At 40.3% G+C, this 13797-nt stretch overlaps 1 pseudogene; it reads right to left on the minus strand.

The window, feature by feature from the left end:
• Nucleotides 1-1257: 1257 nt before the first annotated feature.
• On the minus strand, nt 1258-13797 carry LOC145812856 (uncharacterized; annotated as a pseudogene).

The following is a 13797-nucleotide window of genomic DNA, read 5'->3' on the forward strand; positions in this document are numbered from 1 at the left end:
GAATAAATAACTAACAACAAACATGACTAAGCAGTATAAACCCCCCCCCTTTTTTTGGTATGAAACATAGATCAAGATTTGAATAAAAGAATAAAATCAAAACTCTACTTCTCTACTCCTATGCCCACAAATCTAAACAAAAAGTAAATTTTACCTTGAAAAATGAGAGAAAAAGAGAAAAAGAATGGAGATTCGCCGGAAAAAATGGTGGTCGCCGGAAATTCGTCGGTTGGAGAGGGAAGTGATGCCGGTGGTGAGATGATGGTGGTGAGGAAGAAGAAAGAAGAAGAAAAGGGAAGAAAAAGAAAGAAGAAGAAGATGGTGCGTTTGTGGGGCTATGAGAGAGAGAGAGAGAGAGAGAGAGAGAGAGAGAGATAAATAAAGATAGAGATGAGAGGTAGAAAGAGAGAGAAGTCTGAGGATTGGGACAGAGTGGGTAGGTTTTGTTGAGATCTAAGTTTTTTTTTTTGTTTTTTTTTACGAAAATAAAATAAAAAATAAAATAGAATAAAAGAAATAAAAGAAGTGTGGAATAAAGAAATCAGATTTTTGTTTTTTTTCTCAAATAAGTAAATAATAATAATAATAAAAACAAAACAAAATCAGCATTTCTTTTTTTTTCAAATAGAAAATAGAAAAATGAAATGAAATTAGATAAAAATAAATAATTAAAATTAAACTAGATCTGCAGCAGTTTTTTTTTTCACTTTTTATTTATATTTTTTATTTTTTTTGGAAATTATTTGGGCCGCTCCTGCGGTGGTAGGTAGTAGCCATTTTGGATTGGGCCGCTCGTGCGGCGAGCCCAGCCGCTCGTGCGGCCTATTTTATTTTATTTTATTTTTATTTTTTTTGGGCCGCTCGTACGCCACATTGGGCCGCTCTTGCGGCGATAATGGGCTGCTCTTGCGGCGCTAGACAGTACCCTGTTGGGCTAGGCCGCTCGTGTGCCTAGACCTTCCGCTCGAGCGGTCTGGGCTGCCCCCTTTTCCCCCCTGCCCCCTTTTTTTTTAGGTTGTTTTTCAAGGTGCAGCTACTGGATTGATATGGTTTGAAGATCAGCCATAGCCTTTTCTTTTGGGTTTGTGGGGTTAAGCACACGAAAGTCTAAGCACCACAAAGGAAATGAAAAACAACTTGGCCTTAAATAAAACTGGGACCACAAAAGCCTAAGCACCTTAAATTGCTCTTAAATATGACTGAAACCACAAAGAGCTAAGCATCTCAGAAATTAGTTAATAAGAGATGTGCCACAAACTAAAAAGCACACATCAATGCCTTACGCATGCTACGGAGGGTTCCTTCCACCCACACGCATGGAATGACCTTTTTCTGCTACATTGCAACAACATAGTTTAACAAAAACAAGAAGCACTCGCAAGCCTACATGCTTCAAGAAAATGGAAAACTAGCTCCCAGCACCTAACAAAAGACACCAGAGTTATGGCATAAAGTTTCCACTTTAGAATTCCCCAAGTAATAAAACCCAGCGTAGTTTATAGCCTTCGGGCTACTAACCAAAAACAACAATTAACAAATACAACATTTTTTTTATTATATATATCTATATTTACAAAAGATTAAAGAAAATAAAATAAAAACCAAGTACAGCCCAAAGTATACTTAACCATTTCTACCTTCAATTGACATCCGAAATAAATATAGCACAAAAGAAAATAACGGAATGCCCACTAAAGGTATAATCTTCACGCGAAAATCACGGGTACTACTTTTCTCCTTAACTGTGTTTATAACTTTCCCTATTCTCTAACAGGGTGACAGCCTAGGTTGATTCGGTATCCAGAATCGAGGCGCATAAAGCTACCTTAACCTATGGGGCTACCATACAGAGTTCAAGCCGAGGTAGTTTTGAAACAATCTCCACACCCCTGGGTATTTAAACCAGACTCTAGTCTCGGAAATCTCAAACCTTTGTGTTCTAGGCTTTGCCATTTCAACTCCAGTTTCCACCGTCTCAGTTGGTCTCCTAGAAACTCACTACAAACATGGTTAGATGGCTATACCAGACCGTTAGATGCCGTTCTGGCACGGCTAACACCAAAGGAATTACACTTTTAGAGGATTTAAAGTCTCTTAGACGCAAATAAAGCATAACAAGAACAAAGAAAAACAGAATAGCATAGAAGGGAAAGAAAAGGGAACAAGAAATCAATCTATCAATCATAGTAAAATGGGTCCATCAAAGCAATGGACTCAATCATATCCCCATTCCCAATCCCCTCTATATATGGTTTCAATCTATAGCCATTCACTTTGAAAGTGTGGCCAGTCTTTGGATCTCGCACCTTAACGGCGCCATGAATAAATGCCTTAACAACCACAAAGGGGCCATCCCATCTTGATCTTAGCTTACCCGGAAAGAGTCTTAATTTTGAATTAAAAAGCCACACTTTTTAGCCGGGTTCAAAGGATTTTCTATTAATGTGCTTGTCATGGAATTCTTTAGTCCGAGCTTTAAAAACTCTCGAACTCTGATATGCATCATTTCGGATTTCCTCCAGCTCATTGAGTTGTAATTTTTGGTTGAGCCCAGCCGCGGCCATATCGAAGTTAAACTTCTTTATGGCCCACAATACTCGGTGCTCAAGTTCAACCGGGAGATGGCAAGCTTTGTCGAACACCGCTCTATATGGTGACATCCCAATGGGTGTCTTATAAGCAGTGTAGTAAGCCCATAATGCATCAATTAACCGTTGTGACCAATATTTCCTATCCGGCCTCACCGTTTTCTCAATTATGTGCTTTACCTCCCTATTCGAGACTTCTACTTGGCCACTAGTTTGAGGGTAGTATGGAGTGCCAACTTTATGAGTGATAGAGTATTTCATGACTACCGACTCAAAGAACCGGTTACAAAAATGTGTACCCTGATCACTTATTATGGCTCTAGGAAACCCAAAACGACTAAAGATGTTTTCATGTAAGAATTTGATTACAACTCTATGATCGTTTGTTCGGGTAGCTATCGCCTCCACCTACTTAGACACATAATCTACTGCCAAGAGAATATACTCAAACCCGAATGCTGACGGGAAAGGTCCTATAAAATCAATTCCCTAAACATCAAATATTTCTACCACAAGAATAGGGGACATTGGCATCATGTCATGCCGAGACATCGAACCAATTTGCTGATAGCACAAACAAGTTCTACAAAATTGATGGGCATCTTGAAAAATTGTGGGCCAATAAAACCCGCTCTGTAAAATCTTGGCTGCCGTTTTATGCCCACTAAAATGACCGCCACATGCAGAAGAATGACAAAATGTAAGAATGCTATGCACCTCACTCTCCGGTACACACCGTCGGATCACTTGGTCGGAGCAATATTTAAACAACTCTGGATCCTCCTAAAAATAATACTTGACTTGCGAAAAGAATCGGTCTTTGTCTTGCTTAGACCAGTTCTGCGGAAGTTGCCCAATGGCCAAGTAATTCACAATATATGCAAACCACAGAGGGCTCGCTCGTGACAGCTCAAAGAGTTGTTCGTCCGGAAACGAATCATGCAAAATAAGAGGGTCACTAGTATACTCAACAAGGATTTGGGAGAGGTGACCCGCCACAACATTCTCAGATCCCTTCTTATCTTGGATCTCTAGGTCAAATTCTTGGAGCAACAAAATCCATCTAATTAACCTAGGTTTGGTCTCTTTCTTTGATAGTAAATACCGCAAAGCGGCATGATCAATGAAGACTATGACCTTGGAACCTAGGAGATAAGACCGGAATTTGTCTAAGGCAAAGACCACAGCTAGCAACTCTTTCTCGGTGGTAGTGTAATTCAATTGTGCATCCGAGAGAGTGCGACTAGCATAGTATATAGCAAATGGTGCCTTATTGACCCTTTGGCCCAACACAGCCTCGACAGCATAATCGGAGGCATCACACATGATTTCAAAAGAAAGCGACCAATTTGGTGATTTCATGATTGGGGCGGTGGTCAGGGCCATTCTCGTTGTTTCAAATGCCTTTAAGCATGCCTCATTGTAACAGCCCTCGTCATTGTTTACCGATTAACCACTAATTACTGCTAAACTGAGACTGATTATGATTGGTAACTGAATTGATTGAAGTACTGAACTGATTGACTGAAATTTGGAACTGAATTGATTAAGTATACCTGTTTAATTGTATGTCTATCTGTTTGTCGTTCAATTATCTGTTCTTGTTTTTGTGTTTAAATTGCGAATTGAAGGCCTTATCGGCGGCCGAACCGGAAATTGATTAGTGTTCCATGATCAGTAAAATTTATGTGATTTAATGGTGTAATTATCTGAAAACTGATTAGGCATGATTAAATTAGATTAAATTAAGCTAAATTGCATTAGGTGGACTTAATTGCCAAAATACCACTTAGTGGCCACTAACTCCCACATTTAGAGGCTTACACACTTTGACACAAACACATTTCATCAGCCATTTGTTGTCTACAACCAACCTCATAGGGAGAGAGTGAGCAAATTGACTTGATCTTGAGGGTTTGGCTAGAGAACTTGAAGGAATTGTTAGAGAATTGTCAAATTGAGCTCCTAGACCTTGGATACAAGACCTAAGGTAGTGTAATTACCCTCTTGTTTGTGAGTTGAACTTGTTCTTACATGATTCATGTGAAATTTAGTAGATTAAGTCATGAAATAGCTTCACATGTTGAATTATAGCTTAATTCATGCATGCATGTTTGAATTGTTGAGTTGTGAGTGATTTCATGGTAAAATGTTACATGCATGTTCATATTGTGTTTAAGTCCATGATTTCATCTTGTCCTTGGAAGAATTGGCTCATTAGAGCATGAAATTAAAGCTTTGAAATGATTTGGATTTCATGCATGTTATGTTTGAATTATATTCTTGAAAATTGGTTTGAAATTGAGTTGTTTGAAACACCCTTGGGCTTTGATTTTACAATTGAGCTTTGGAATCATGTTAAACTATGAGTTTTGGGATGTTTTCTGGAAAATTGGCCCAAGAGGATCAAAATTTATGTTTTAAAAGTTGAATTTGAGCTTGAGGTTCAAATCTGGGAATTCCAGATTTTGAACTCACGCTAGGGCGGGGTGACTGGCGCTCGAGCGTGAAATTCGTGCTCTTAGTACCTTGCACTGTTTTAAAGTCCGCTCGAGCGGAATAATTGACGCTCGAGCGGGACATTGTGTCTCATGCTCGAGCGGATGTTGAGCGCCCAATCGAGCGTGATTTTTACCTATCCAGCACTTTTGACTATTTTGCAGAACGCTCGAGCGGATAAGTCTACGCTTGAGCGGAGACCTTTGTTTACATGTCCGCTCGAGTGAAGTAACCTACGCTCGAGCGTGACCCCTGTTTCCTGAAAATGCTTTTAAAGTGCATCTTTGCATCCTCATCTCATCCTAGGCATTATTAGGCCTAGTTTAAGGCATCTTAACGAGGATATAGATGTAGAACACACCGAGGCAAATTAGGGATTAAGTTATTATCTTTCCCAACTGTGTAGCTTAGTGTGTGTTCAATCTGTAACTGTGTAGGGTTGGCGACTGGGGACGTGCTCTAGCTTTACTGTAGCCTAGAACTCTATGAGTAACAACTGTGTAAAGATATGTTCAAAATGATTATCTTCTGAACAATTGAACTGTACTGCTTTCTGAACTGATACTGTTAATTGAATGAATGTATGTCCTATATTCTGAATTATACTGTGGCATCCTTAGCAACTACTGTTTACTGTTACTGTTACAGAGATCTCTGTCGGTTCCCTTGTTGGAACCACTACTGTTTACTGATTGATGGCCATCATTTACTGTTCGGTCTCTTAAGACCTACTGTTTACTGCACTGTATGGTAATGGATGTACCACATATGACTGAATGACTGATATACTGAATTAACGAACTGTTTTCATTACTGTAAGGACATTCATTCTTAACCTCTTTACGCATTACGTTATTCACTGGGCTTTAGCTCACTGCTTATATATATATGTAGGTGTATAGGCACCAGACTGTGGTTAGAAGCGTCGGGGTAAGCTCCAGTTTTGTCAAGCCAACCACTGTGCCTCACTGCGAGGTTCCGAGCCTGTCAAGTTATGGCTTAGGGGTGCTTTAATCCCCCCCGCCTGTCTCTGTAATTGTTTTGTTAACTGTATAGACTGTTACTGTACTGTTTAGTAGGGATTAGGTCCCTGAACTGAATGATTGTATATATGTACATACTGTTCTGTACTGTTCTTGTATATGTGTATGAAAAGTCTTTTTGGCATACAGATTGTCACAGCTCATTGGACACTGTTTATTTACTGTTTTGGCTTCCGCCATGCCCCTGTACTCTGTTTTACTGTATTACTGTTAAGCAGGCCTTCGGTAATCTTGGATTACTGGCCGGTTACGGTGCTAAACCCATAGGGGCGAGTTTGGGTCGTGACAGAGTGGTATCAGAGCGATACTTACCACGAGTTATACCGCACACACGTGTCCCAATGAGCTATAGGATGTCCTAGAAAAGCGATTAGGGCATTACATGAGCATGATAAGTGTGTGGCTATGACATGACTGAATGTATGTATGTTAATGTGTTAATCTGTTTAAACAAATGACTGCCTATGTTGATAACTGCTATAACTGCCTATAGTGAAATGGATAATGCGAGAACTGCAAATGAATCTAAATCCTCATCCTCTGAGGCAAGAATGACAAGGCTGGAAAGAATGATGGAACTAATAACTGAGAGACTAGATCAACAACAGAATCAACAGCCCCCACCTCCTCCTCCGGTACAGCCGGAGCAGAATGTGAATGTTAATGATGGGGACATAATTGCTCTCACCCATAAGTTCAGCAAAATGAAACCGCCATCCTTCCAGGGAGCCCTTGAACCGTTAAAAGTTGAAGCATGGGTTCTCGAGACAAAAAAATTGTTTGAGGTCTTTCTGTGCTCCGAAGCACACAAAGTGCTGTTGGCCACCTTTACTCTGCAAGAAGAAGCTAGAAGGTAGTGGATGCTCATCTGTAATGACAATACTGTTATGACTTGGGCTCAATTCAAAGGAGCCTTCTTTGAAAAGTACTTCCCTCAGTGTGTTAGGGACAGAAAAGTAACTGAATTTGAACAGCTAAGGCATGGCACGATGTCCGTTGCTGAATATGAGACAAAATTTACTGAACTTGCCCGTTATGCACCACATATGGTTGACACTGATTACAAGAAGGCCAGAAAGTTTGAAGGCGGCCTTAATGTTGCAATACTCGACAGAATAAATATTTTGAAATTACCGAACTATGTAAATGTTCTTGACCGAGCCTTGATGGCTGAATCGAACATCGAAGCACTGAAAACTGAAACACCAGCATCTGAATGGCGTGGTAAAAGGCAGGGTTTTAAATTCAAGAAAGGAAAGCATAACCCATTGAACAAGAAACAGAATACAGGGTCAACAATTAGCCCCAGCCAAGGGAGTGGTTTCATACCACCCTATTCTGAGTGTGGCAAGAAGCACAAAGGGGTCTGTTACAAAATATCTGGAGCCTGTTATAGGTGTGGCAAGGTGGGCCACATGGTTAATGATTGCCCCTCTGCTCCACAAGCCAATAGTAAAGCTGCACCAAGCGTGGCAGCATCAACTGTTGCACCAAAACCGAACCCCAAAGCTACCGGGAAAGAGCCCATGAGGCAGGGCCGAGTATTCGCCCTAGTACCGGGAGACGTGCAGAATACCGAGACCGTTGTGTTAGGTATTCTCTCTATTTGTACTCAAAATGCTTATGTACTGATTGATTCGGAGTCTACGCATTCATATGTGTCGCATGCTTTTTCGCGAAAACTGAATAGACCATTAGAACCCATGAATTATCTGTTAGTTGTATCATCACCCATTGGGGGATCTATGACCTGTGCATATATGTACCCTGCTTGTGAAATTATTGTTGGAGATGCACATTTGTTTATTGACTTACTGCCTCTGAACATTGATCATTTTGATGTAATATTGAGAATGGACTGGTTAACGAAATACCATGCTACCATAGACTGTGTAACGAAACAAGTAGTTTTCCGTCCACCGGGTTTACCCGAATTTGTGTTTAATGGGGTTGGAGTAGTACCTCCTCTGTATTTGATTTCATCTGTGAAAGTTGTTAAATTGATTAGAAAGGGGTGTAAGGGATATCTGTGTTCTGTGTTGACTGTATCTACTGATGATAATGCTAACATGAACAATATTCCTATAGTCAAAGAATTCCCAAATGTTTTTCCAGATAATATGCCAGGGGATTTGACTGACAGAGAGATTGAATTTACCGTTGATGTGATATCGGGAACGCAGCCAGTATCTAAAGTTCCTTATCGAATGGCCCCAACTGAACTGAAAGAATTGAAAGTGCAGTTGCAGGAACTGTTAGATAAGAAGTTCATCAGGCCTAGCACTTCGCCATGGGGCGCTCCTGTTTTATTTGTGAAGAAGAAAGACGGCTCACTGAGACTGTGTATTGACTACCGTGAACTGAACAAGGTAACTGTGAAAAATAAATACCCATTGCCACGTATTGACGACTTATTTGATCAGTTACAGGGTGCTCAAGTGTTCTCTAAGATCGACCTCAGATCAGGATACCATCAGTTGAAAATTAAATCAGAGGACATCGACAAAACTGCTTTTCGAACGAGGTATGGACATTACGAATTTTTAGTTATGCCCTTCGGAGCTACCAATGCACCTACTGCATTTATGGACCTCATGAACAGAATCTTTAAACCATACCTTGATGACTTTATTGTAGTATTCATTGATGACATACTAATTTACTCCAAAAGTATAGAAGAACATGAACATCATCTGAGACTTGCCCTACAGACCCTAAGAGAACAGAAACTTTATGCGAATTTTGGGTCGATCATGTTATGTTTTTGGAGCATGTTGTTAGCAAAGATGGAATTTCTGTTGATTCATAGAAAATTGAAGCTGTAGTAAACTGGCCTAGACCAACAAATGTGACAGAAGTCCGAAGCTTTTTGGGACTAGCCGGGTATTACAGAAGATTTGTCAAAGATTTCTCCAAAACTGCCTTACCGTTGACTCAATTAACTCAGAAGGGGATATCATTTGACTGGACTGACCAAAGGGAATCAGCATTCCAAGAGTTGAAAACTCGACTTGTAACTGCACCGATTCTTACCCTACCTTCAGGTACGGATGGTTTTACTGTGTTTAGTGATGCTTCTCATAAGGGTTTGGGATGTGTTTTAATGCAGAATGGAAGAGTTATTGCTTATGCTTCCCGACAACTGAGACCGCACGAAAAGAACTACCCAACCCATGATCTGGAACTTGCTGCAGTAGTGTTTGCACTGAAAATCTGGCGTCACTATCTGTATGGGGCGACATGTGAAGTATATACCGACCACAAGAGTCTAAAATATTTCTTCACACAGAAAGAACTGAACATGAGACAGCGGAGATGGCTAGAACTGATTAAAGACTATGACTTACAGATTTTGTACCATCCGGGAAAAGCCAACACCGTTGCCGATGCACTGAGCCGGAAATCAATTGGAAATTTAGCCTGTTTGCTTACCGGGCAAAAGGAATTGCTTTGTGACCTTGAAAACTCTGAAATTGAAATCGTTTTGCGAGAACAAGGTGGAACCTTAGTTGCTATTTCTGCTCAACCAGCACTGATTGAAGAGATTAAAGAGAAATAGCAACTAGATGACTTCTTGAAGAAGATCATCGAAGAAAGGGAAACTAAACCAAGACCGGGTTTCAAATTTGAAAGTAATGTGCTAAAATTTCAAGAATGACTGTGTGTACCAAATGATACTGAATTGAAAAGAAGAGTTCTGGAAGAGGGCTACAATTCGAAATTTTCTATCCATCCGGGAATACGAAAATGTACCAAAACCTGAAACTGAATTTCTGGTGGCCGCGAATAAAGAAAGAAATTGCTGATTTTGTATTGAAGTGTCTTCATTGCCAACAAGTCAAAGCCGAACATCAACGACCCGCAGGCTTATTACAACCCTTACCGATACCGGAGTGGAAATGAGAGCATATCACCATGGATTTTATTGTGGGATTGCCTCGCTCCAGTAAAGGTATGGACTCAATTTGGGTTATTGTTGATAGACTGACTAAATCTGCTCACTTCTTACCTGTTAAGACAATTTATAATGCGGACAAATTGGCTATACTCTATATTGATAAAATTGTTAGACTGCATGGAGTGCCTGTGTCCATTGTTTCTGACAAGGATTCGAAGTTTACATCAAGATTTTGGCAAAGCTTACAGACTGCATTGGGTACCGAATTGAGACTGAGTAGTGCTTATCATCCTCAGACCGATGGCCAGTCAGAAAGGACCATCCAGACTCTGGAGGATTTACTAAGAATGTGTGTCCTTGATTTTCAGGGAAACTGGGAAAGTCATTTGCCCTTAGCTGAATTCGCCTACAATAACAGCTATCATTCAAGTATTGGTATGGCGCCTTTCGAGGCATTGTATGGCAGAAAATGTAGATCTCCGATTTGCTGGGCAGAAGTTGGAAATGGGCCTTTGCTTGGGCTCGAGATTGTATACGAAACGACTGAGAAAGTGAAACTGATACAACAGAGACTGAAAACCGCACAGAGCAGACAGAAAAGTTATGCTGATGTCAGAAGACAGGATAGAGAATACGAAGTGGGTGATCACGTGTTTGTGAAAGTGACACCGATGAAAGGCCAGACTCGTTTTGGAGTCAAAGGCAAGTTAGCACCGAGATACGTCGGACCATATGAGATTATTGAGAAAATCAATCCGGTGGCGTATTAAGTTGCGCTTCCTCCTGAAATGGAGCATGTGCACAATGTCTTCCACATTTCTATGTTAAGGGACTACCTCCGGGATCCTTTCCATGTAATAGAGCCTACTCGTGTAGTGCTGAGTGATAACTACACTTACGAGGAACGACCTATTCAGATTGTAAACAGATGGATCAAGAAGTTAAGAAACAAAGAGATCCCGTTAGTGAAAGTTGACTGGTAAAACCATGGTGGCGTGTATGCCACTTGGGAAAGAGAAGATGACATGGCTAAAAGATATCCTGAACTGTTTCCACTGAATCCTGTTCTCTTCCAGAACGAAGGTAACTCGAGTTTAGAGGACTAAACTCTTTTTAAGGAGGGGAGACTGTAACAACCCTCGTCACTGTTTACCGATTAACCACTAATTACTGCTAAACTGAGACTGATTATGATTGGTAACTGAATTGATTGAAGTACTGAATTGATTGACTGAAATCTGGAACTGAATTGATTAAGTATACCTGTTTAATTGTATGTCTATCTGTTTGTCGTTTAAATATTTGTTCATGTTTTTGTGTTTAAATTGCGAATTGAAGGCCTTATCGGCGGCCGAACCGAAAATTGATTAGTGTTCCATGATCAGTAGAATTTATGTGATTTAATGGTGTAATTATCTGAAAATTGATTAGGCATGATTAAACTAGATTAAATTAAGCTAAATTGCATTAGGTGGACTTAATTGCCAAAATGCCACTTAGTGGCCACTAACTCCCACATTTAGAGGCTTGCACACTTTGACACAAATACACTTCATCAGCCATTTGTTGTCTACAACCGACCTCATAGGGAGAGAGTGAGCAAATTGACTTGATCTTGAGGGTTTGGCTAGAGAACTTGAAGGAATTGTTAGAGAATTGTCAAATTGAGCTCCTAGACCTTGGATACAAGACCTAAGGTAGTGTAATTACCCTCTTGTTTGTGAGTTGAACTTGTTCTTACATGATTCATGTCAAATTTAGTGGATTAAGTCATGAAATAGCTTTACATGCTGAATTATAGCTTAATTCATGCATGCATGTTTGAATTGTTGAGTTGTGAGTGATTTCATGGTAAAATGTTACATGCATGTTCATATTGTGTTTAAGTCCATGATTTCATCTTGTCCTTGGAAGAATTGGCTCATTAGAGCATGAAATTGAAGCTTTGAAATGATTTGGATTTCATGCATGTTATGTTTGAATTATATTCTTTAAAATTGGTTTGAAATTGAGTTGTTTGAAACACCCTTGGGCTTTGATTTTACAATTGAGCTTTGGAATCATGTTAAACTATGAGTTTTGGGATGTTTTCTGGAAAATTGGCCCAAGAGGATCAAAATTTATGTTTTAAAAGTTGAATTTGAGCTTGAGGTTCAAATCTGGGAATTCCAGATTTTGAACTCACGCTCGAGCGGGGTGACTGGCGCTCGAGCGTGAAATTCGTGCTCTTAGTACCTTGCACTGTTTTAAAGTCCACTCGAGCGGAATAATTGACGCTCAAGCGGGACATTGTGTCTCATGCTTGAGCGGGTGTTGAGCGCCCAATCGAGCATGATTTTTACCTATCCAGCACTTTTGACTGTTTTGCAGAACGCTTGAGCGGGTAAGTCTACGCTCGAGCGGAGACCTTTGTTTGCATGTCCGCTCGAGCGGAGTAACCTACGCTTGAGCGTGACCCTTGTTTTCTGAAAATGCTTTTAAAGTGCATCTTTGCATCGTCATCTCATCCTAGGTATTATTAGGCCTAGTTTAAGGCATCTTAACGAGGATATAGATGTAGAACACACCGAGGCAAATAAGGGATTAAGTTATTATCTTTCCCAACTGTGTAGCTTAGTGTGTGTTCAATCTGTAACTGTGTAGGGTTGGCGACTGGGGACGCGCTCTAGCTTTACTGTAGCCCAGAACTCTGTGAGTAACAACTGTGTAAAGATATGTTCAAAATGATTATCTTCTGAACAATTGAACTGTACTGCTTTCTGAACTGATACTGTTAATTAAATGAATGTATGTCCTATATTCTGAACTGTACTGTGGCATCCTTAGCAACTACTGTTTACTGTTACTGTTACAGAGATCTCTGTCGGTTCCCTTGTTGGAACCACTACTGTTTACTGATTGATGGCCATCATTTACTGTTCAGTCTCTTAAGACCTACTGTTTACTGCACTGTATGGTAATGGATGTACCACATATGACTGAATGACTGATATACTGAATTAACGAACTGTTTTCATTACTGTAAGGACATTCATTCTTAACCTCTTTACGCATTACGTTATTCACTGGGCTTTAACTCACTGCTTATATATATATATGTAGGTGTATAGGCACTAGACTGTGGTTAGAAGCGTCGGGGTAAGCTCCAGTTTTGTCAAGCCAACCACTATGCCTCACTGCGAGGTTCCGAGCCTGTCAAGTTATGGCTTAGGGGTGCTTTAATCCCCCCCGCCTGTCTCTGTAATTGTTTTGTTAACTATATAGACTGTTACTGTACTGTTTAGTAGGGATTAGGTCCCTGAACTGAATGATTGTATATATGTACATACTGTTCCGTACTGTTCTTGTATATGTGTATGAAAAGTCTTTTTGGCATACAGACTGTCACAGCTCATTGGACACTGTTTATTTACTGTTTTGGCTTCCGCCATGCCCCTGTACTCTGTTTTACTATATTACTGTTAAGCAGGCCTTCGGTAATCTTGGATTACTGGCCGGTTAAGGTGCTAAACCCATAGGGGCGGGTTTGGGTCGTGACACTCATCAAAGATAAAAGGCGCGTCCTTAACCAGTAAACTACATAAAGGACGTGATATCTTACTAAAGTCTTTGATAAACCTACGGTAAAAACCTGCATGCCCTAAGAAAGACCTAATTTGACGCACGGAATTGGTGGAGGAAGGTCTGCAATGAGGTCAATCTTAGCCTTGTCTACCTCTATACCTCGAGGGGACATAATGTGTCCCAACACTATACCCTCACGAACCAT

Source organism: Camellia sinensis, chromosome 15, assembly GCF_055761805.1.
Source record: "Camellia sinensis isolate YWXY chromosome 15, ASM5576180v1, whole genome shotgun sequence".
NCBI lineage: Eukaryota > Viridiplantae > Streptophyta > Magnoliopsida > Ericales > Theaceae > Camellia > Camellia sinensis.